A 21,952-nucleotide genomic window follows, 5' to 3' on the forward strand; every position below is an offset into this window, starting at 1 on the left:
GCTAACGACACATCACCTGAGGTTAGGCTAAAATGGGGACATTACATAAACCGAATGAGGCACAAGGGAATTCGTACATGGTGAAGACTTGGCCGTACGTGGAAGCAATAGGTTCGTACGGGTTGCACTCAGGTTCATATGGGTATGTTGAAGGTGGACGTGTAGAGGACGCCTGCGTGGTTGAGGGTGCAGGGAAAGCACTGGAACGTATTGGTCGAAACAATCCACCCAGGTTTGGCACAAGGCGAATACACATGGTACTTTCTGAGTGAAAACAATGATGAACACCTAGGAGAAGCAGAAACTCTCGATGTTCACGGGGGATGGATCAGAGGACCTCGTATGACATTGTAAGACATGTATAACAATATGGAAGGCAAGTAGCCAAGATGACAAGGACTACTGGCTGAAAGCATTTCCTGCCACCCTTCGGGGGATCGCCATTGATTGATACACAGACCTCAACGCTAATCACAAGACGACATGGAGTGATTTGAAGAAGGCGTTCCAGGAGGAATTCAAACTCCTAAGGGATGACAACGAGATCGTGGCTGAAATCTATAATACTAAGCAAGGAAAAAATGAGAGTATACATGCTTACAACTGTAGGCTCAAAGAACTATTGAACATGGAGAAGCAACCAACCGATAGGTTGAAGAAGTGGTGGTTCACTGAGGGATTGATCCCTTCGCTGCGCAAGAAGATGAAAGTAGTGCAGCAAGGCGTAGAATTGGGCGATGGACATCGATAGTGAAACCAAAATAGCCTCCCGAGGGAAGAGGAAGACTGACGATGAGGAGAACATTGAAGGTAGCAGTGATGAAGAATCCAGAACCGTATGAGCCCTTCGACGGGATATGTTGAGAATGATGAAAGAATTAAAGGCCGAGAAAGGAACCAATAAAGAAAGTAATGAACTATGGTGTACTGAATGCAAAAGCCAGGGGCACACGAAAGGTTTTTTTGTCCCAGAAATATGTTTTCTGAGATTTGGAAAGTGTTGGGGCATTCAATCAAGGAGTGCCCATACAATTTGAAGACGAAAAGTACACAAGTACTCCTCACACAAGGAGAGTGTAGCCCACTAAACCACATAATGTATTATTAGGCGGTTAGGGAAATCAATGAGGGCGAAACCAAATATAATACGACTCTAGAGGACGTCCTATCATACAGCACCGACAATTTAGTGAATGGGGACACTTTGTGAGAAACTGCCATGTTGGTGTACGTTTTATCATCTACCAAACATTAGAATAAGATACCCAAAGGTATTCTATCCTCTCCTGAAAAATCATTGCTGATTCCAAGGTATGACGAACAAGTGACTTTAGTGGGATAGCTACTTGGGTAGTGTATGCTGAAAATCTCAAGGGGGGTTACGTTTACAAATGTCTTTCAAGCTTCTGGACATAGATGGATTTATCAATTTTAGGCTGTCTTTTTTTTTGGATTTTTCGGGATTTAGACTTTCAAAAAGGGGAAAAGGGGATAGGGTTTAAGAAAGCTGATCTAAACCTACGAATTCTGGAGACGGTATTAACTGGGTATTCTCGGGAAACCGCACTTTGCTTTGACACACTAAGGACAACTACACAAAGTTGGTGCAATCTTCAATGGGTTGTGCTTATGATCGAAGTTTTGGCATACATAGGGGATAGGCTCAGACTATCTTTGCACAGTGAAATGGAAATCATCCATTCACCAAAAGTATGAGCGGAGATAGACCATTAATTAATACTTATCAAATCCTTCATTCAACTCTAATAACTTTGAAAGCAAATCTAAATTAACTTCTAATTAATGTGTTGAGGAAATTGAAACCATGTTAATCAGTCAAATAACAGAGATTAAAAAAGCCTTAAGAGAAAGTGCACATGCAATGTATTATTTGAAAAAATGACCTTCATGCAACAATATATCAAAAAACCTCACACCCTCCAAATGAGAGGAGGTAGCCTTATATAGTTTTTCAGAAAATAATGAACAACCGAGATCAAACAGTGATCAAGGGCCTAGATTGAAAGCTACAAACCCTAATTAGGGTTTTTCAAAACTCTATCAATTCAAACAAACAAAAGAGGGACATGTGGCACAACTGCTTTTAATAATTGTCACAGAGGTGAGTGTCCAGTTTCCCTTTTTGTAGATTCAATGTATTTGGGCATAATGAGTCGAACCTCTTCTATAGTGACACTTGGCAAGTTACTAATCTGGAAGTCGACGACATCCACATCATCAGTACACGTGGTGAGGATGCACTCCCACTCAACTGCATGGGCAAGAAAGTTGTCATCAATGAGGAAAAATCTCGCAATTCTTGAGAGATCCCCTTTATCAATCATACCCAAGACTTTGAAAAAGCTCGACCAAATTCCAGCTCTCAGGTTCTCTGCCTGCAGGTGTTTTTCTCGCGTGCCCTCCCTTTGCCAAATTTCTGATGCCTCATGAAACACTTTACTTAAAATTTCTCTAACATTCTTCTCAATCTCAAAACACTTAGTCTCAGATTTCTTTAGGACCTCAATCCTGGTGACCAAAGCACAATACCAAGTGTTAAAATCATACTTATCCCCAGCCTGGATGGAACCTGCATCTATCAAGTCTTGCTTTGACAGACCTCGGATAATCTTCAATTGTGGAAGTATTTCATCTTGGATTTCTTCAATATCCTCCCAATTTGCAGCCAAGTCCTGAATTTTGCTGACTAATGAAGAAGCCGAATCATGTGCTAATACCAAATTTTCTACAAGTATGTTAGCCCGTGCCGAAGCATCTGAAGTCCATTGCTTAACTTGCCCGAATGTGCCTTGCATGTCCTCATAATCTTTCATCAACTCCTACGGAAGAGGCTACAGAGGGGTAACTGGTATCTCATGATTAAGTGGCTTAGTGAGATGGAGAACATATTTTCTCCATTGTTGATTCTCTTTTTCAACCTTAATTCTGTTCTCCTTTTCCTTGGCTAGTCTTGCCTTGAGGGCGTTGCAAGAATCATCAAAATATTGGATTTCTTGAGCCTGAGTAGGCTTACCCAAGTCTACTGTAGTAATCTTATATTCTTCTGGAGCAGCATCACTCTGGGTCTTTCGTTCCTTCGGTACAACTATGTGAACTGTTCTGAACCCTGCATTATCCCTCTGAATCAAAGAGAAGTTTCTAGCTGGCTTAGGTGGTTTAATCACAACTGTTTCTTTAACCTTCGCCAAAAATGCTACAGTATTCTCTTCTGAGTGGGTCTCATTAGGAACCTTAGCCCTTATCCTTTCTCTCAACCAATCAGAAATGGTTGATTGCTCCTCAGTATTTTTATCAAATCCACCATCTATTTCTCCAAGCCCAGTAACTATACTATCAAGAAAAACCGCTGGAGGCTCAACTTGTTCCTTGGCTGGATTTTGGACAGCCTCTCTCATTATCTCTTCAACCGAAGGAGAAGGCACTCTTACTTCATTATCCTCCATATTTGTGTCCATCTCCTGTTCTTCAATTGTATTCTGGTCAGGCACATCAGATGTGGCACTCAAGGTCGAATGACCGTCATTTGATTCACGTCTTTCCCCAACGATTTTCTTTTCCTTGGCCTTTCTAGAATTTCCAACAGGTTCTTTTCTCTTCCGGGACCCAACACTTTCTGAATTCCGAGCATTACCTGAAGAGATACCATGGTTGGAAGACATAGATTCATCCATTTCCATCAAATCATAAGTCAAGGCAACACCTTTGGACTTTAGCTGCTTTGTCTTCTTGGATGTCCACCACTTAGAGTATTCGACCACTTTCTTCATAAGGCCTGCCAAATCTGATTTTTCCTCGTCTGCCCAATCAATCAACGCAAGTGGCTCATTTCTTATCTTCTTGAAACCCGACTGTTCAAGTTCAGGACTGTCTTCCACTTGATCAGTGACCCTGAATACTTCTGTTGCTCTTACCATGCCTAGGGGAGTTCTTGACCAAAATCTTCTTCTGATTTTGAAACTATCGGCTGCATTAGCCCAATAATCCTCTAAATCAGTTCCCTGTTCAAATACAATTCCTTCTACCCTTTTCATCTTACGGAACGGATCAAAGTTCCTTCTTGCCTTGTATAGGTAGAAGGGGTACCATGCCAGCTCCTTTTCAGCAGTGGCAACAACTTGTGCTGATGGACACGTCTCCAATCCATTCCCAATAGTGAGAGAAGATGTTCCTGCCTTCTTTTGCTTCTCTCTTTCTGAACTGTCATGAAGCTCTCTAGTTGCCTCACAACTTCTAGCAGCACAACTTGGTTGGTGGGATAAATTGGGAGCTTGTAGGGAGATCCAGAGAATCCCTGAATTTTGATATAGGTGAATTTTGGGTATTGGATATACCAATACTCAAATCTGCTTATGAGGTCTTTTGACTCTTGAGAGAGTCTCTGATGTAATCCACCTTGCAGTGTTCGCATGATATGCATCAGAAATGCATCATTCACCTTCTTGAAATGTAATTTTTCTTTCATATGTAGCTAGGGGTAACAATCGTAAACAGGAAATTGATTCTCCTTGTTTCCCACCTCTCCTCTACAGGTGAGGCCTCTGTATCTATAAGTTCTAGCAAGGGAATAGAACAAATACAAACTCATTTAAAGATTTTATCTTCCTCCAAATTTTTCTGTTGGCTGTCCAAGTTGTTGCTTATTATTTTAGCCCAGTCAGTCATCTTGACTCCATTAATTATTTCATTAATGAAGTAATACATTCAAGGCTCAAATGTAGCGCCTTGGGGATTACCCATTATTCGGTTCAAAAGGACAATCATGTCTCCAATGTCTTCTTTAAAATATGCCCTCACCAAGTTCTTCTTCGATAGCCTATTGGCCCCCTTTCTTGGTTTATCCAGCCATGAATGATTGATGGTGGCCTCGTACTCCTCCATGTGGTCTTGATGCATTTGATTGGCCTCATCCTTGGTCACATATACAGCATTATGATATTCTGGGATTCTAAATGCCACCCTTACGGCGACATCACTGATATTAGCCAACACTCTTCCGTCTGGTGCTACAACATCTTTATTGTCAGGGTTATAGTGCCTAGCACACTCAACTACCAACTCCGTGCATTGCATAGTAAGGAGAAAGCCAACAACATGTACAATGCCACTCTTCATCATCTTATGCGTGGTCACAGTAGGCACAAGGTTGTCAAAGCCGAACATCCTTTTCTTAAACTCCCTCAAATTGATATGTCCGAGGTTGGTATCACTGATGTTCTTCCACTTCGAGTTCATCTTTGATTCATGAGGAGCATCCTTGTCTACTTGAAACTTCATCGCGACTGAAATCTGCGAAAACGCATGAAGCCTAAGTTAGGAATCAGAATTTTAAATTAAAATTTGAGGTTTTGTATGACCAAGTGGTTGAAGTTGTTTACTTCATTTTTCATACTTAATTAAAATGGAGTTTTCATGTGTAAGAATTTCGAAAATGATAATAAAACTCCATACTCTAAATTCTGATTTCAATCCAAAAACCAGGTCTGCAATAACATCAATCTCATCCAAACTTGTTTTGAAAGTCGGGAAATAAGAAAGAAGGTATGAATATTCAGTCCAACTTGATCTTTCTTATTGAAATTTTGGGCAAATTTGCTAAAATCACCTCCAACGAACTTAGAAAACTCAGAAAATCTAATAAATCTGCCTTCGAAACTAACTTCACCTTCGATAGAATGAGAAGAAAAAGACAGGAAGATAGAAGGAACTTGATGAAAACTCAGAAAACGCGATGAATCTGCCTTCTATCGGTTGGCTTAACTCCATGCTCAAGTTTAAAATCATAGTCAAACTCAGATCTTCACCAAAAATACGACCAACCTGCAAAAAGCTTCTGAAAATGTCTTCAAACCTGCTAGATAACTCCTTCAACCTGCTCTCAACACTTAGAAATTCGAACTCTTGTGTGTAAAAATGAAGGAAAGAATGTCTTATTTGTATTGAAGTTGGGTTTCATAATTAGAAACATGCAGATCCTCTTCCAATTCATGTTTCTAATTCGATTTCAGTCTTAGATACTCCTGGAGAAAGTTTCTCATTTAATTGTGAGTTGCAATGTCATCCTCATCTAGTTCGAATCTCTCACAAATGTAAGTTTCTAATTTGATTTCTAGTCTCAAAATCGATTCAATCTGCAAGATTTATCCCACAAGAAACTTTCTATTTTCAATTCTATGTTCGAATTCTCCAAGATCTTGCTGACATCACTCATAATATTTTATTTTTTAACTTAGTCAGCAACCTTTGACTTATTTTGACCTCCATTGTGTGCAGGGCGGACTTTGTTGAGTTTGTCTCATCATTAATGACTTAAGGCAGACTTTACTTGCGTTGTGCACTTTGCAACCATTTAGGAATCTCTTTCTTCCTCAGGGGGACATTGCTTGTCATAGATACCTCATATGTTTTCCAGCTAGGGCAGACTTTGCTCGATTTATCTCCAAGTAGGAACGTGGACTTCAAGCCTTTCACTCTCCAATGCACACTAGTCTTAGGCGGACTTCCTTGTCTCATGCACTTGGTCTTTGCAAGAGGGCGGGCTTTCTTATGTTCACACATCACTCGCCATCTCCTTAGGCGGACCTTATCATCTTGTGTACCTCAAAACCTTTCTATCTAAGGCGGACTTTGGAGGAGTTGATTATACTTTGCCTCAAGGCGGACTTCTTAAGACTTGACACCTTTAGTATACACCATGAGGGTGGACTTTTGAGTGTTGCTCCCATAAGTTGAAGGGCGGACTTTACTTGCCTTATGCTCTTGGCCTTCAAACCTTCCTCAAGGCAGACTTTGCTTGCCTTGATACCTTTGCTTACTCCTAATCTCACCTTAGGGCGGACTTTGGGAAACTTCAAAAAAACTTTTGCAAGGCGGACTTTGAGAAGGTCATGATCTTAGGAGGGTAGACTTTTTGCTTCCTCCAAACACTTTCAACTTTGACAAGGCGGACTTTCTTGGGCTCCCTCTCCATCATCTTGGGGCGGACTTTGTCAAACATGCTCCAATGCTTGGGCGGACTTTTGGTTCATTTCTCCAAGGCTATCAAGAGTAGGGTGGACTTTTGTGAGTCTCCATCATGGGCGGACTTTCTGAGGAACCATGGATGGCGGACTTTACTGGCCTCCTTGCACCATCTCCATCAATAGGGCGGACTTTTGTCTTTCCTCCATGGCGGACTTCTTGGCTCATGCCACTTTGCTATCAAGTGTAGGGCGGACTTCTTGAAGAACATGACCATTGCATTTGTACCTTGGGCGGACTTTTGGAGTTCACCTTCATGGGCGGACTTTTTTCTATCTTTATGGCACCAAGGGGGGCGAACTTCATGAAGATCATGGCCATGCTTCCCTTCCATGAGGGCGAACTTTGAGAAGCTCCTGTCACAACATTAAACACCATTAGCCAGACTTAGAAATATTTGGAAAACTTTAAAATTTAATAACTTCTTCCATTTTCGCCAGATTAACATGGTATTTGAAATCCACACTCAGGTAACCCGTCCAAAGCGTCACGATCCCTAAAATATAGGGACATAGCTTTTTGGGTCAAAAATTGAAAGTTTTCGATCGCGATTGATGCAGGTCAGTGGTGGTGGTGTAAACCCTAGGTCCCCACTTTGAAAAAGCAAAAGAAGACATCCCTAAAAAATAGGGAAAAATTTCTAAAAATAGCCATCCCGAGGATCGAGCTAGAAATACCAAAAACGAAACTTCCAAAAAAATAGAAAAAAGCAAAAAAACAAACTTTCCAAAAATAGAAAGTTGTCCGAATTCGCTCAAATCAATTGCATTCTTCGTTCTTCGGTGTTTTTGGTCACTTTGACGGTGTCTAGACTCTGTTATCACTTGGCTTGCAAAAACTGACTTTCAATCCTTAGGACTCAAACCGTTCAAAACTTGACAGAATTGAGCAAAACTGAAGCGGAAGGCCACGTGACACTAACAAAAATCCTAGAAAGAAGGAAAGGAGAGGGTCACCATTCTCAATGGGGTGATGTGTGAAAAAGGTTACAACATCTGGCAACTCCACGAGGGGAATGTTCTTGAACATTCCTAAGATAAAATCCATTTCAAACTCAGAACTAGAAATTAATTATAGCTAACTTACCCGCCGGCTAAGAAGGGCACTCAAAAAGGAAGAGGAGTCCTAAATTTTATCAAGATCTTTCATCCTTCAATTACAAGTATGTGCAAATGTATTCATTCTAGGCTCATAAGACCATTATGACTCTTTGGTTTCATCATGGCAAGTTACATAGTTTAAGTGTTACTTTGTCTTAACGCCAAAAGCATCCTTGGATAGAGCCTCGCTGTCAGCGAACGTCTATAGCCCCGACGAGGTTATCTCTATAATCTGACGGAGATTGCTCTGCTTCCGGCGATTTATGTTTTGATTTTAGGGGTACACCTATATAGATTTCTGCACACCCAAAAGCCAAATATTTTGATTTTCTTCTTTTTCTTTTGTTCTTTCTTGATATTCATTTCTTTTCACATATTTCCATACTTTGGCTAGTAAGCAATGAAGCTCACAATGGGCTTGAGCACTATAGTGGCGCTGAAGTAAGACTTTTGATGATTTCTTTATGTTTTCTCTTGCCATAACTTCACTTCAGGAGACCAAAATGACTCAGAGAATTCCTTAAGTGTATAAGATATAATGACTGAAAGACTTAGTGTCGAGATACAATTGATGATTCCCTTTCTAGTCAAGTACTAATCCCAACTTTAAGATACTTTAGAAACAATTAATCTAAATTTCACAAGCTCTCCACAAATATTTACCAAAGGAATACCCCGAACATAACCTGGCAAGGTCAAACCAGTGTGTGCGTGATAAGCAACATCACCCTTTCGCTAATGGGAATTCTCTCTTATTACTAAACTAATGCACGCGGAAGAAAGCAAAAGAGAAAACAACTAAGCTAACGAAAGCAAACTACTCTAAGAAAACAAAGACAACTAAACTAAACACACAACCAAAGCAAAACTACTCTAACTATGTACTACTCTAACTATGTACAAACAAGTTCCACCATGGAACTTAGGGCATGAAATAATGTTTCAAAAATTGCCCGTTAACGGACAGAGGAATGTCATCACTTGTCAGGGTCTTCAATTTGAAAGCTTTTTCTCCTAGTATCTTGGCAATTTGGTATGGTCCTTTCCATAAACAATCAAACTTATCGTGATCTCCTTTTCGCTCATGGGCTTTATCCCAATAAAGGACCAAATTTGAGATTCTGAATGCCTTTATGGTAGCTCGTCTATCAAACCATCGTTTGGCCGTCCCTTGATATTTGGCAAATTTCTCTAGGGCTTGATCTCTTTGTTCTTCTAGTAACAACAGCTGAGAGAGGTGAATTTGAACTCTCTTCCGGATCCAAAAATTCTTGCATAAATTTCAGAGTTGGAATTCTTAGTTGGGTCGGGAAAACTGGATCCTGTCCATAGACTAAATGATACAGGGAAGTGCCGAAGGATTTCTTGGCTCTTGTTCTGTTTGCCCATAGAGAAAACCTTAATTGAGTGTGCCAATCTTTTAGATTTTTTTCTAGCAACTTCTTGACTACACTGAGCAACTCGTATTGGTTGATTCTGCCAGTCCATTACCCTGGGGGTAATAATTTGATGAAAACTTTAAGGTGATGCCATAGTCGAATGCCTAGTTAGAAAATCTTAGAGAAGTGAAAACAAAACCATTATCACATACTAAAGCATGAGGGCATCCAAATCTCGTGATAATGTCTTCTTCAAGGAACTTAATTACTGCATCTGTTGTACAATTCTTTAATGCTTGAGCTTCAAACCATTTGGTGCAATAATCAGTTGCTTGAGCTTCAGACCATCTGGGTGATGCCATAGTGGCATTGCAGGGTTCTTTTCTCTAATTGCGGCAACCTGACAAATGTGGCTTGTCTTTATGTGTTCATAGGCGTCCTTCAGCAGGCCAATAATATCCTGCCCTTAGGATTTGGAAAGTAGTTGCTTGGCTTCCTTTGTGATCCGTTCCGAATTTGGAATGGAAATGTTCTATGATTCTTTTAGCTTCATCCTTTCCCACACATCGAAGGTATATACCTTTATGATTCTTTCTATAGAGTACTGATCCTTGAAGCATGTAGCGTTGACACTTGAGTCTGAAGGCTTGTTTCTGTGCTGAGTTCATGAAAGCGGGGTATCTGTGATCTACCAAATATGACATTATATCATAGTACCATTCCTCCTTGGAAACATCAGTCAAAACATACACTTGTTGCACTAATCCAGGTCCTTCAGCTGCCATAGTTTGTGTTGGGGCTTGTCCTCAGACTAGTTTCATTGGTTGCAACTCAATATCATATTCCTGGATAGTGGCGACCCACTTTCCTCGTCTTTCTCCTAGCTCATTTTGCATCAAGAGTGTCTTAACAACAACATCATGAACGATGGCGAAAATTTTGCTTCTTAAAATATAGTGCCTAAACTTCTTAATGGCCTTTACTAATGCATAAGCCTGCTTTTCAACACTGGGATACCTTAGCTCTGCATCCTTGAGGGGTGAGCTCATGAAAGCTATAGGATGCTCTTCTTTTTCTTCCGTCCGCTGTGTGAGTATTGCGGCACGTGAATGCTCGGATGCAAAGGAATACAAGTAAAATGGTTTGGTGTAGTCTGGATTGACGAAAACAGGGGCATCAACTATAGCTTGCTTGATTTCCTCAAACGCTCTCCTTGACTGTGGTGTCCATTCCATCTTAGCACCCTTTTTCAACATTTCATTTAAGGGTTTTACTATCTCGGCGAAACCGGTGATAAACTTTCTAACAAAATTAATCTTTCCGAAGAAAGATCTCAACTCCTTTTGACTAGATGGCAGATTGATTCTTGAAATAGCCTCAATACGCTCAGGATCAATTAATATACCCTTCTCTGTGATTAGGTGTCCTAACAACTCGCCTTCGGTGACCTCAAATATGCATTTCTTTGGATTTAAGGAAATCCCATACCTTCGACACCTCTGGAATATCTTTCTTAGGTCTTTGACATGATTTTCCCTTTCTTTTGAGAACACAGTAAGATCATCCATGTAGATGATTATACACCTCCCAATCAGCTCTCTGAAGGCAATATCCATGGCCCTCTGAAGGCAATATCCATGGCCCTCTGAAATGTGGCTCCTGCATTGATTAAGCCAAAGGGCATCCTTTTGTAGGCAAATGTTCCCCATTTTGTTGTGAATATAAGCGTACTGTCAAAAAATAAGGAATTGAGAGAAAAGATTAAACGGAAGGGACCATATAGGCAAAGACAAGAACACTGCGCAGGAAGTCTGGACACCATACAAAGAGCATGGAGATTAGCCATGAGGCTATTTCAGTACATTGTACGGAAGGCAGGAAGGGGTCGTGTAAGGAGAAGGTCATTCACTGTACAAGCACAACAACCACTTCATCCGTACATTGTACAAGAAGAAATGCTTTTCCGGGTTGAACCGTACAAACAGGTTTCATGGCATCCAAAGAAGCCCGTATGGAGGTAGGAGGAAACAAATCTGTATGGGGGTTCTGTACGGAGATTAAAAAAGCATGCACGGGTTCAGAAAGAAGAAGATCCATACAAGGAACATCGATTGAAGAAATCCGTACGACATGACACAAAAGGCATACATGGGGTTAGTGCGCAATAGGTTGTATGGAAAGGATGTGGAGAACAAGGAAAAACAGAGCAGTTGTACGGGGTGGGTGAAAAATTGTATTGGAAAGAAGTGCCAAAACCGTACAAGAAGGAACTGTAGGAAGTGTTGTGGCCGTATGTGGGAAGTACGCTGTATGGGAAGACAAACAAGAGGGTGGAGGAACCCGTCCAGGCTGAGTGGGTAGACGAAGTGTCAAGGCGGTATGAAGTGACAAGGCCGTATGTGGAGAGTACACCATAAGGGCAAGTGGGGAGGAGGCCATAGAGAGAAAAAAAAAAAGCCGTATGAAAATATACCGTACAAACAAGAACACCATACGAAGAAACAAGCTGGGGAGTCAGTACATCGGGAGAGTCTATACATTGGGAGAGTCCATCCGTACAACCATTACCATACATGAGCCATCCGTACGTGCAAATTGGGTCAAGGCCGCAAGTGAATGAAATTTGCAAGCCGCACGTGGAATTGCCACTTGGGCTGTGGTTAAACATTGCGAAATCTTTATTTTCTGGCCTCATTAACAATGTTTTTGGCCTGTTAAAAAATTGTAAAAATCATGTGCGCCATGGAGTTTCGTCTGCTTTTGAAGGTCTAAATTTGGTATTGGTGACAGGGGTGCTGCCAATTGTGATGTTTTCACACATCACCCCATTGCAAATGGGGACCCCCTACATTTTAGGCCCTCTCGGTCTTTTGGTTTTGGTTTTTGGGTCTTTTCGTGGCAGTCTCATTAGTCACCTCTATTTGCAAGTGTTGGGGGTCGGTTTGATCAAGTTTGCAACTTGTCTGAGTAGATTTGGCTAAGTTTGGAGCCCATTTTGTCTGTTTTAGGATTTTGATCTTCAAACCTGAATTTGAGGCTTTTGCTTTAGGGTTTTGGAAAAACTATGTGTTGCATTGGAATCAAGACCCTTCAACGAGCTTGCACGTGAAATTTGAGCGAATTTTGAGCAACTTTCTTAGAAAGTTCCTCTTTTTTAGGGATTTTACTGCCTCCTGGATTGGCTTTGTTTTGCCAAAAATCAAACTTACTATTTTGAGTGTCTTTGCGTCCTATTTCGCCCTATCTTTGACATTTTGAAACACTTACTATTTTTGGAAAAGTCTATTTGTGGCAGGTTCTTCGTAGGCAAACACTAGAGATTGAGCATTCATGATCATTTCTAAATCCGAAAGTTCAAAGAAGCAGGCAAGGTTGATAAAAAGTGGCTAAGTGTAAGCATCCATTCCAAAAGTGTAATGTCCCCATTTTTGGAGTAAGAATAACTAATTAATTTAATTAGTTAAGTTTTCCAAAATATTATTATTTTTCATGGATAGCTTAATTAATTATTTTAATTAATAGTATTAAGTTAATTATTTATAAAGTTATCAAATAAATTAAAAATTAAAAGATGACTTTATATCTAATTAATTTAATAAAGTGACATAATTAAATATTATATCATAAAGTCACTTAAGTGAAATAATATTAAATTCTAGAAGCTTTTGGATGAAGGATTGAAAAACGTATAAAACGAGGTTTATCTCAGCTTCTAATCAGCTTGGTTTGTTGATTTGGATATTGATTGGATTTTGTGGAACTGAGGGGTTTTTGTAGATCTTCATCTTTGGGAACGAAAACTCCCATAGAGAGCATAATTGAGGGAGTGAAAGACCTTCCGAGGGGTTGCAGCTGAGAGTGGGAGACAACTCAGTCTTCCATATTGAGCTTATTGAGTTGCTACTTATCCTTGGTGGTTGAAATTTATGGTGTTTTCAGATTACCATCTTGGTCATCCTTGATACATCGATTCCCTTTGAAGTAAGAAGGCAATCCTGTTGAAGGCAATTAGAAGTGGGATTTGTGAGTTTGCTGATCAAATTTCAGATCTGAGACAAAATCGTCATTTCTGCCCCAAACCCACGACTTGGTTCATATTTCATCATAATGGTATCGAATCATCCTCATGAAGGTAGCATCAGCATTGGTGAAGGAAGGCGATGCTTTGGAGAGACTTGGAATGAGTGTTTAGAGAGAAGATCAGTGACAAATCAGTCTGAAGTAAAATCGTAGCAGTCCATCCTTGCCCTTCGATTTTGCTCTTAGCTTCCCATATTAGCATCAAATCACATCAAGTGGGATAGCGCCACACTTGAGGATCGAAGGCAATCTTTTTGGAAGAAGAAACTAAAGGCTAGCAGTTGATCTTCATACATTATCAGACCTTCATTGCTACAGCAGGGGCGGTTTAGTGACAGGTTCGATTTGGCAGATTGGTGGTCTCGTAATTCATGGTATTGCTTGCTTCTTCAACTAGCCAACAAGGCGATTTCCATCAGGTGCATTAGACATCTTTCTATGTACTATTTTCAGTTAGTTGAAATAACCATGGCTGCCAATGTCCTCAGAAATTCTGAGTAATCAGTGGATTGAGTTTTGGTCATAATGTTGCTATTGTAAGAACTCATTTTGATAATCTTTTGAATAAGAAGGGAGGAATAAGACAGCATTTTGATTACATGATTGTCTGAGGTTTCCTGCAAACTGTTTGATGTAATGTCGACTAGCTGTAAGAGCATGATTGTGTGTCTAATTCAAGTAAATCAGTTGTATATGCATTCTTGACAAACATACTATCATTCGTAGATGTTCTTTCATGCGAAATGTGTGGTTGATTAACCTCTACTCCAATCTGAAAATTCTGAGACCACATATCAGCATAACATGCAAAACACAAAACACATAACACACAGATTGGAAAGTCAGATTGTCAGCAAATATTCCTTGTATTTCAGTCAATACACTGGATGGGATATTTCAAAAGGTGGAAAACCTGAAAATCTTCTAAGTCTGGCGAAAATCACTCCAATTCTTCAAAATGACATCTTGATCCGGAAATGATCAAAGTTGGCAAAGCCTGAATGAGAAAAATGTCAAATTCCTTGACCAGATGAAAATGGCGCCCAAGAAGCAGGAAGGGCGCCAAATGGAGGTAGCTCTGGAAAACTTCAAAATCATGAAATTTCCTTCACCAAGGAGAAACAACGCCCTAGTTTGGACATGGGTGCCCTAGTAAAGCAAAGGGAGATTTGTATGAAATTGTTGCGATAAGTTTTTGAGATAATGACACTGAAACATTGTTCTCTATTGGTGTCCACTTAATTTATTTTTCAAAACTTTCATGGTTTCAGCTTCCTCACTTAGAGTAGAATTTTATTTTCTTAGTTGTTAGATAAAGTGCTTTGATTTCAATGAAGAATGTAATGGTGTTTGATGAATTTCTATGGTTCATACTTTTTGCATCTTGTTGATTATAAGATGCAGTGCAAAGTTAGCCTGAACCCCCAAATTGATGCTAAGTTCGATTGTGAATAGTTGTTTGGATTGCGCCGTGTTGGGTATTCAAATGCACTTTTTTGATGTGAAAATTCTTCAACATCCTTAGAGGATTGCACCGGTTCTTGTAGAGTTGTAGTTAATCTTGGTGAAACAGAGCTTGGTTTATTTGGAATTTGTCCTCCAGAGCACTATCCATTGATATCACTGTCCTTAGGAGTAGATGTAGATCCTTCTAACCCTTTCACCTTTATTTTCAGTTCATTTCAGTTTAAGCAGAAGCATCACATAATTGCTATATCCGATGATGGAGTTCCAGCCACAACAAAGAGGTGAAAGAACAATCCAAACGTAAGGCCCCTTGGATTACTAGTATATCACATCAACCAATTGAGTCACGTCCATTGCATAAAGGAACCTTGGAGTCGATTGTTAGAACTTTCAACAATCTTAGCCTACAATCGTAGTTTGATCAAGAGAGAGTAAAGTGACCATTGGTAACTTTATTTTGCATTCAAAGTAGTCATAAAAGAAACGTCAACACTGCCCCTCGACACTGCCCTGTATCCAATGGGGGTCAAGGGGCAGCGCCCCTCGCGGGGTCTTGGGGCAGCACCCAAGACGCGCTTCATGTCGCAATACAGGGTGGGGTCGAGGGGCAGCACCCTTGTCACCAATACCAAATTTAGACCTTCAAAACCATACGGAACTCCATGGCGCACATGATTTTTACAATTTTTTTAAAGAGGCCAAAAACATTGTTAATGAAGCCAAAAAATAAAGATTTCGCAATGTTTAAGCACAACCCAAGTGGCAGTTCCACGTACGGCTTGCAACTTTTATTCACTTGCAGCCTTGACCTAATTCATACGTATGGCTTGCTCATGTACGGTAACGGTTGTACAGATAAACTCTCTTGACGTACTGACTCTCTAGCTTGTTTCTTCGTATGGTGTTCTGGTTTGTACGGTATATTTCTGTACGACTTATTTATTTTCTTTGTACGACCTCCTCCCCACTTGCTCGTATAGTGTACTCTCCACGTACAGCCTTGTCACTTCATACCGCCTTGATACTTAATCTATCCACTACAAATTCTATAAGGATGGCAAATAAATGTGCATACTTAATCTATCCACAATAACATAAATGCGATTCTTTCCATTTACCTTAGGAAGGCTTGTGATGAAATCCATGGACACACTTTCCCATTTTTGGTTGGGAATAGACAAAGGCTTTAGCAAACTTGTAGGAAAAATATGCCCAATTTTTATTTTGTCAAGTTGTGCACTCTCTTATTTGTTTGAGAACATCTTCCTTATCCCTTTATGACTTTTTTTTTCTCAACTGCCTATAAGTATTGTAGAATACTAGGTCTCCCACCCTTGGTACATCATGCCAAGCTCTCAAAATCTTCTCCTCTATATTAGATTTGACAACTAGGAAAATTCTCTGCTATAAAATGAGACAAATCTACTACTAAATACCTTTCATTCTTCATAATTCATCGAAAATGTTATTAGCAAATGTTTTCCTAGCATATTTTTCTATGATAAAAACTACCCAAGTAGTAGAAACAACAAAAATGGAATAGAGTGTAGGCATATCAACAATTACATATCAAAATCATAAACTTGAAGCTATTGCCTAAACTTAGAAGCATGCATGATGGCAAGCATCTCCTTGTTATAGATAGCATAACCCCTTTTAAATCTGTCAACTTTCTACTTTCAAATGTTATAGGATGTGGCTTTTGCATTAGTACTACTTCAATTTCCGCTCTTGAAGTATCACAATCTACAACAAATAGTTGTGAGAAACGTGGACTAGCAAGTATGGTGCACAAACTTGTTACCTTCTTGAGCTTCTTAAAAGCCTCTTGAGTTGTGTCATTCCATGAGAAATCTACCTTCTTTGTCATGTTAGTTAGGGGTGTTCCCAACTATTTAAAAACCCCAACAAACCTTTAGCAGTAGTTGTGAAAGAAAATAAATCATTCAACTATGTTAATGTGGTAGGAGTTGGTGGATTCAAGATGGCTTGCATCTTTTTTTGATCCATTTGAACACCTTGAGCACCAATGATGTGGCCCAAGTACAAAATCTATATAGTCCCACACTCACATTTAGATCCCTTTACAAAGAGAGCCTATTGCTTCAATATTCCAAGGACTATATCCAAGTGTCTAAAATGATTTTCCCATGTTTTACTAGGTGGCAATATATCGTCAAGACAAGAAAGAGGCTAGGGCATTTGTCAAACCAAGAACTTGTAGTGTTCAAAATGGCACTTGAATGTTGTCTTGTGCACATCCTCATTGTTCACATGAATATGATGGTAGAATAATTGCAAGCTAGTTTTTGAGAAATAGACCATTCCATGCAACACGTCAATAAGCTCATCAATTTTGGGAATAGAATACCTGTTTTTGATGGTCATCTTGTTCAAGGCTTAGTAGTCTGTATATCCTCATTGTGCCATCCTTCTTCACAAGAGCCACATATGATGAAAATGGGCCAGAATTGGTTTTGATGTGCCTTGTCTCCAATAATTCTTTCATTACGTTTTCTATTTCTTCTTTGTATAACTGTAAATGGTGGTAAGGGGTGGTCATAATAGGCTTAAAGCTTGGTTCCAACTCTATGATGTGTTGAAATCTCCTATTTGGTGGCAAACCCAGAGGCATATCACTAAGCACAATACTATACTTATCCAAGATGGTTGAATATTAGCATGATACGAATGATTCTTACCCAAAAATGGAGTGTATGCATGCCTTTCATTACAAAGATACGAGCTACCCATGTGTTTTGCCCCTTGTGGAAGGTCCTCTCCATACTCTTAGCTAGTTTACTTGCGGGGACCCATTACAAATGTCTCTCAGCACCATGTCTTTCTCATCAATTTTGAACTTCACTTCCGTGGATTGATAATTTTGTAAAAACTCTCCAAGGGAATGCAACCAATGTACTGGTAAGACCATATCTGCTTCTCCTAGTTGCACAACATAGAAATCGTTGCATACCTTATTATCACCAAGGTGTAATGAGTTTTTGAATTATTCTGGTTTAGGGAATGGTGATTCCATCAACACCAATTATATTCAATCTTGGAAATTCCTAACTTTAAATCCTTTATTAACTATCAAGGCTTCATCAATGAAGTTGTGGATAGCCCTAGTATCACTAAGCATTGTAACTTGCTCCCGGAATAACTCCCCATGAACCCTAAATGGATGATATCATGTTGCCCTTGAGAGAGCTACTAGTGTGCTGCTACTCATGCTTGCATCTTGAATTGGCACATTCTCTAGCTCATGCTTGATGATTTGCTTGTTTGTAGCTTCCTGTAGCTTAGGTTATCAAGATCTATCTCATCATCAGATACCGCTTCAATGCAGCAGAGCTGGTTCTTGCCAAGGCGTTTGTGACTTGGTTCCCATGGCTTCTTGTAAGAGAAGCATATCTTTTTTCTTTTAAGTTCATTTCTGGTGTGATCATACTTATTTGCTACAATTAGCTGCAGTTTGGCTTTTTGGGAGTACGAGTTGAAACCTCAATTTTAAAAATTACCCTTTTGTGGTCAATAGTGAGTGGTCATGGCTGAGATGAAGTTTTGCTCTTGAATACATATTACTCAAGTGTTTTAGCCCTCATAATAGCTTCTTGAAGTGATAGGGGTGCAAGGGCTTTTACTAGACCCTTGAATGACTCATATAAACCTTCAACAAAGTGAAAAATGATCCTCTTTTTTGATATGTTATGATAATTGCAACTAACTAGAATTCTACTACAAATACATTTTTTGGGTCTATTGCTTCATTTTGGGAAGTTCCTTTAAATATTCTTCCTATATCTTTTGCTCAAATCAGTTCAATAGCCTCTCGGTCAAAAGTTTGCACAAGGTCAAACCCTTGTGTGACTAGACCGTGGTGTCACCAATCATAAGCAATGCCCTCCAAACGTAGTGCGATAAAATGGATTGCATCTTTTTCTATCATGGGGCCAAGTGTGAAGTAAGTCTACAACTTTTCTAACCAAGCTTGAGCAAATATCTTTCTATTGCAATCAAAGTTGGGTGCATTTAATTGGTTCATCTTCTGCTTCAATTCTTTCCTATTATCATTTTGATTGGTCCCTTGACTTCTTTTGTGTTGGAAACTCTTACCTACCTTCGCCAAGTAATTGATGAAAGATAGATCAGCATTGAATTCTTCAAATTTCCCTTGATATTTCACAAAAAGTCTGTCAAGTTCCTTTGTGGAAGTAGTCTCAAGGTTCTTTTCTACTTTCCATAGAAACATGGGTTGTACGTTTTGGGATGGAATCAACTGTTGGTTAGTTGTAGATGAATTTTCTCCTTTTCGTGATGTTTTGGTGTGAGGTTGTTTCTACAAAGGCATGCTATTGGACATATTATTTTGGATCTGCAACAAGCATGTTAGCCATTGGTCATTATTTCTTTTCTTGTTGTCAGTGTCTCCCTCATTCTATCTTGCCTCAGCTCCTAGTGCAAAATGGGGAGAAGATTATTCTCCATCTCCTTGAGCAAAATGTGCTTTTCAAGCATTGTTTCTTCTTAAAGGAGTGCTCTAATTGCAAGATTGACACTGTCAAGTTTGTCATTCATCAAATTGATATTATTCCTTCAAATTGTATGATGCACCCTTTTTGATATTCAATTTTTATCTTTTTACCTTTTTATTCTATCAACATTGCCCAATCCGAACTTATTAATCCATAGTCGTCCTAACAAGGCAATGCAAGCTGGTTGAAAAAATATATCACCACAAAGTCAATCTTGAAGTGACATCCTCATAGTTGCAGTTGCTTTACAAAGATTATCAGAGGGTTGATACCAAATTTATTTTCCATTGGCAATCTGAGCATAGGTGGACGACAACTTAATTTGTTGGATTCTCTTTAGGTAATCTTTAGAAATGCATAAATATGCCAGCTAAAATCACTTCCCTTAGTGCTCTTTCTAGAACATCCATAAGAAGTATGATAAGGTTAAGCCTTTATCATTAGTGTTATGAGATTCGGGTATTTGTCTTCATCCATCTTGGTTATCTTTTGTGATATTTCTAGCACAAAGAGTAAGAATGTGACAGTTCAAATACCTCCCTATTTTGACCAGAATGATCACTCCATTATTTGTTTTGTTGTTGCTAATGTTAATGGATAACAAATTCTCTTTCTAGAGCTTGGGCAATTTTTATCGTGTGTGGGACTCTTGGGCCATAGATTGTTGGACATGGAGTCTTTTATGTCCAAGTCTTTTCTTTTTGAAAAGGTGTCTAGGTATTGACTCTATTTTCTTCGCATGCTTGTTAACATGAAATTACAGATTGATTCTACAATCGTCACTCTATTATGTCTTTGGATATGGTGGATGTTGATGGATAACAAGTTATCTTGCTTGAACTTGGGTAGTATTTCTCTTGCTTGGGGCTTTTGGGCCATAGCTTGTTGGATTTGGACTCTATTATGTGCATGCATTTCCTTTTTCAGCAAGGGGTCTAGGCAATGATTATTATTTCCTCATGTCCCTGTTAACACCACATACACAGTTTGAGTCTACCATGCTGATGTTGATTGATGTTCAATGCTTAGGACAATTACCATGGTCACGGTTCTTGGTTCCATACTCGTCTACACCACCATCTACACCTTCACAATGAAATCCTTATTACTTGTTTGAAAGATCTTGGGAAAATGACCCCATTCATTACACATACAACAATGGGATGGTTGTTAGCATTTCTTTATATGCATGGTCTTCCCTGGTTTTGGTTTCTTAAGGCACCTTCTTCTCTTGGATTTCAATATTCTCAGCTTGTGGCTTCCATGGAATTGATGCTTCAATGGACAGCACTTGTTCTCTCTTTGTTTTGGAATCGCAGGGTCTATCTATGACTGCATGCCTGGTCACCTAATAGTATATACATTTTGCAACATTGGGTACTAGGTTAAGTCACACTTGTATACCCGTTTGTGCAAAAAATTGTACACCATACTTCTTTTCCTTATTTTCTTCTCCCTTTAACTACTTCAACATCCTTATCATGTTTATCCTTAGGACAAATGATATGGGGCTCAAAGGCATCTTCCTTCTCTAAGTTATGTATTACCTTCATCCTCGCATTGGATTTTTCTTGGTTCTCCAAGTTCATGGATTGAATGCATTCGTCTTTGTATGTGGGAGGTGGCACAATCTTCAACTCTGAGCTTTGCTATGAGATCTTCAACAAGCAACTCCTTTTTGAGACAATTTGCAGCAGTATTCTCTAGTTTGGTGATCAGTATCTTTCAACCTCATGGTATATGTGCATGTGGAGTCATTTTTCTCTACCTTCATGTTGTAAATGTTCACTATAATTTCATTACCATCTCAAATTTTCTTGAACTCCTTAAATTCCTAAGCTAAATTCTTTGAAGTATTCAAATCAGTATTGTTTTTCTGCATGCATGAGTTACTCTCATGGTTTGTAGGAATAACTGATACTGACATCTTTGGTCACCTTGTGTAGGGTCTTAGCTTTCCTCACACATGAACATAGTAATTTTTGTCTATCTCTATCCATGGCAAAATATTCATGCTGTTTGGTAGAATCCTCCATTCAAATGACCTTCCTAGTTTCTTTTAATATTCTCACAAGTCAACCCCATCTCCTCTGGTAATACAGGTTGTTTGTACTTATGCCAGTTTCCCCATATGCATTAATATCTTCAAAACCTAATCTACCAACTACTTGGAAAAAGTTACAGCACCCCTACTAAATGTTGCCTGGTGCATTGCTTTCTTTCGTCTAGGGTGTGACTTTGCTCTCACCACCCACCTCTGTCACCTTTACTGTGAATTGGTCTTCCTTGGGGTTATTTATCATTTTTATCCAATCTAGTTTAAATCATCGCTGAAGCCACCATTGTTTGGATT

General features: G+C 39.4%; 1 protein-coding gene across 4 annotated transcripts in view; it reads left to right on the forward strand.

The window, feature by feature from the left end:
- LOC131031618 (E3 ubiquitin-protein ligase UPL7) overlaps positions 1-21,952 on the forward strand; it is a 249,054-nt gene that overhangs the window by 166,330 nt on the left and 60,772 nt on the right. The gene's annotated exons all lie outside the window — the stretch shown is intronic.

The sequence above is a fragment of the Cryptomeria japonica genome, chromosome 2 (assembly GCF_030272615.1).
Source record: "Cryptomeria japonica chromosome 2, Sugi_1.0, whole genome shotgun sequence".
In the NCBI taxonomy this organism is placed as follows: domain Eukaryota; kingdom Viridiplantae; phylum Streptophyta; class Pinopsida; order Cupressales; family Cupressaceae; genus Cryptomeria; species Cryptomeria japonica.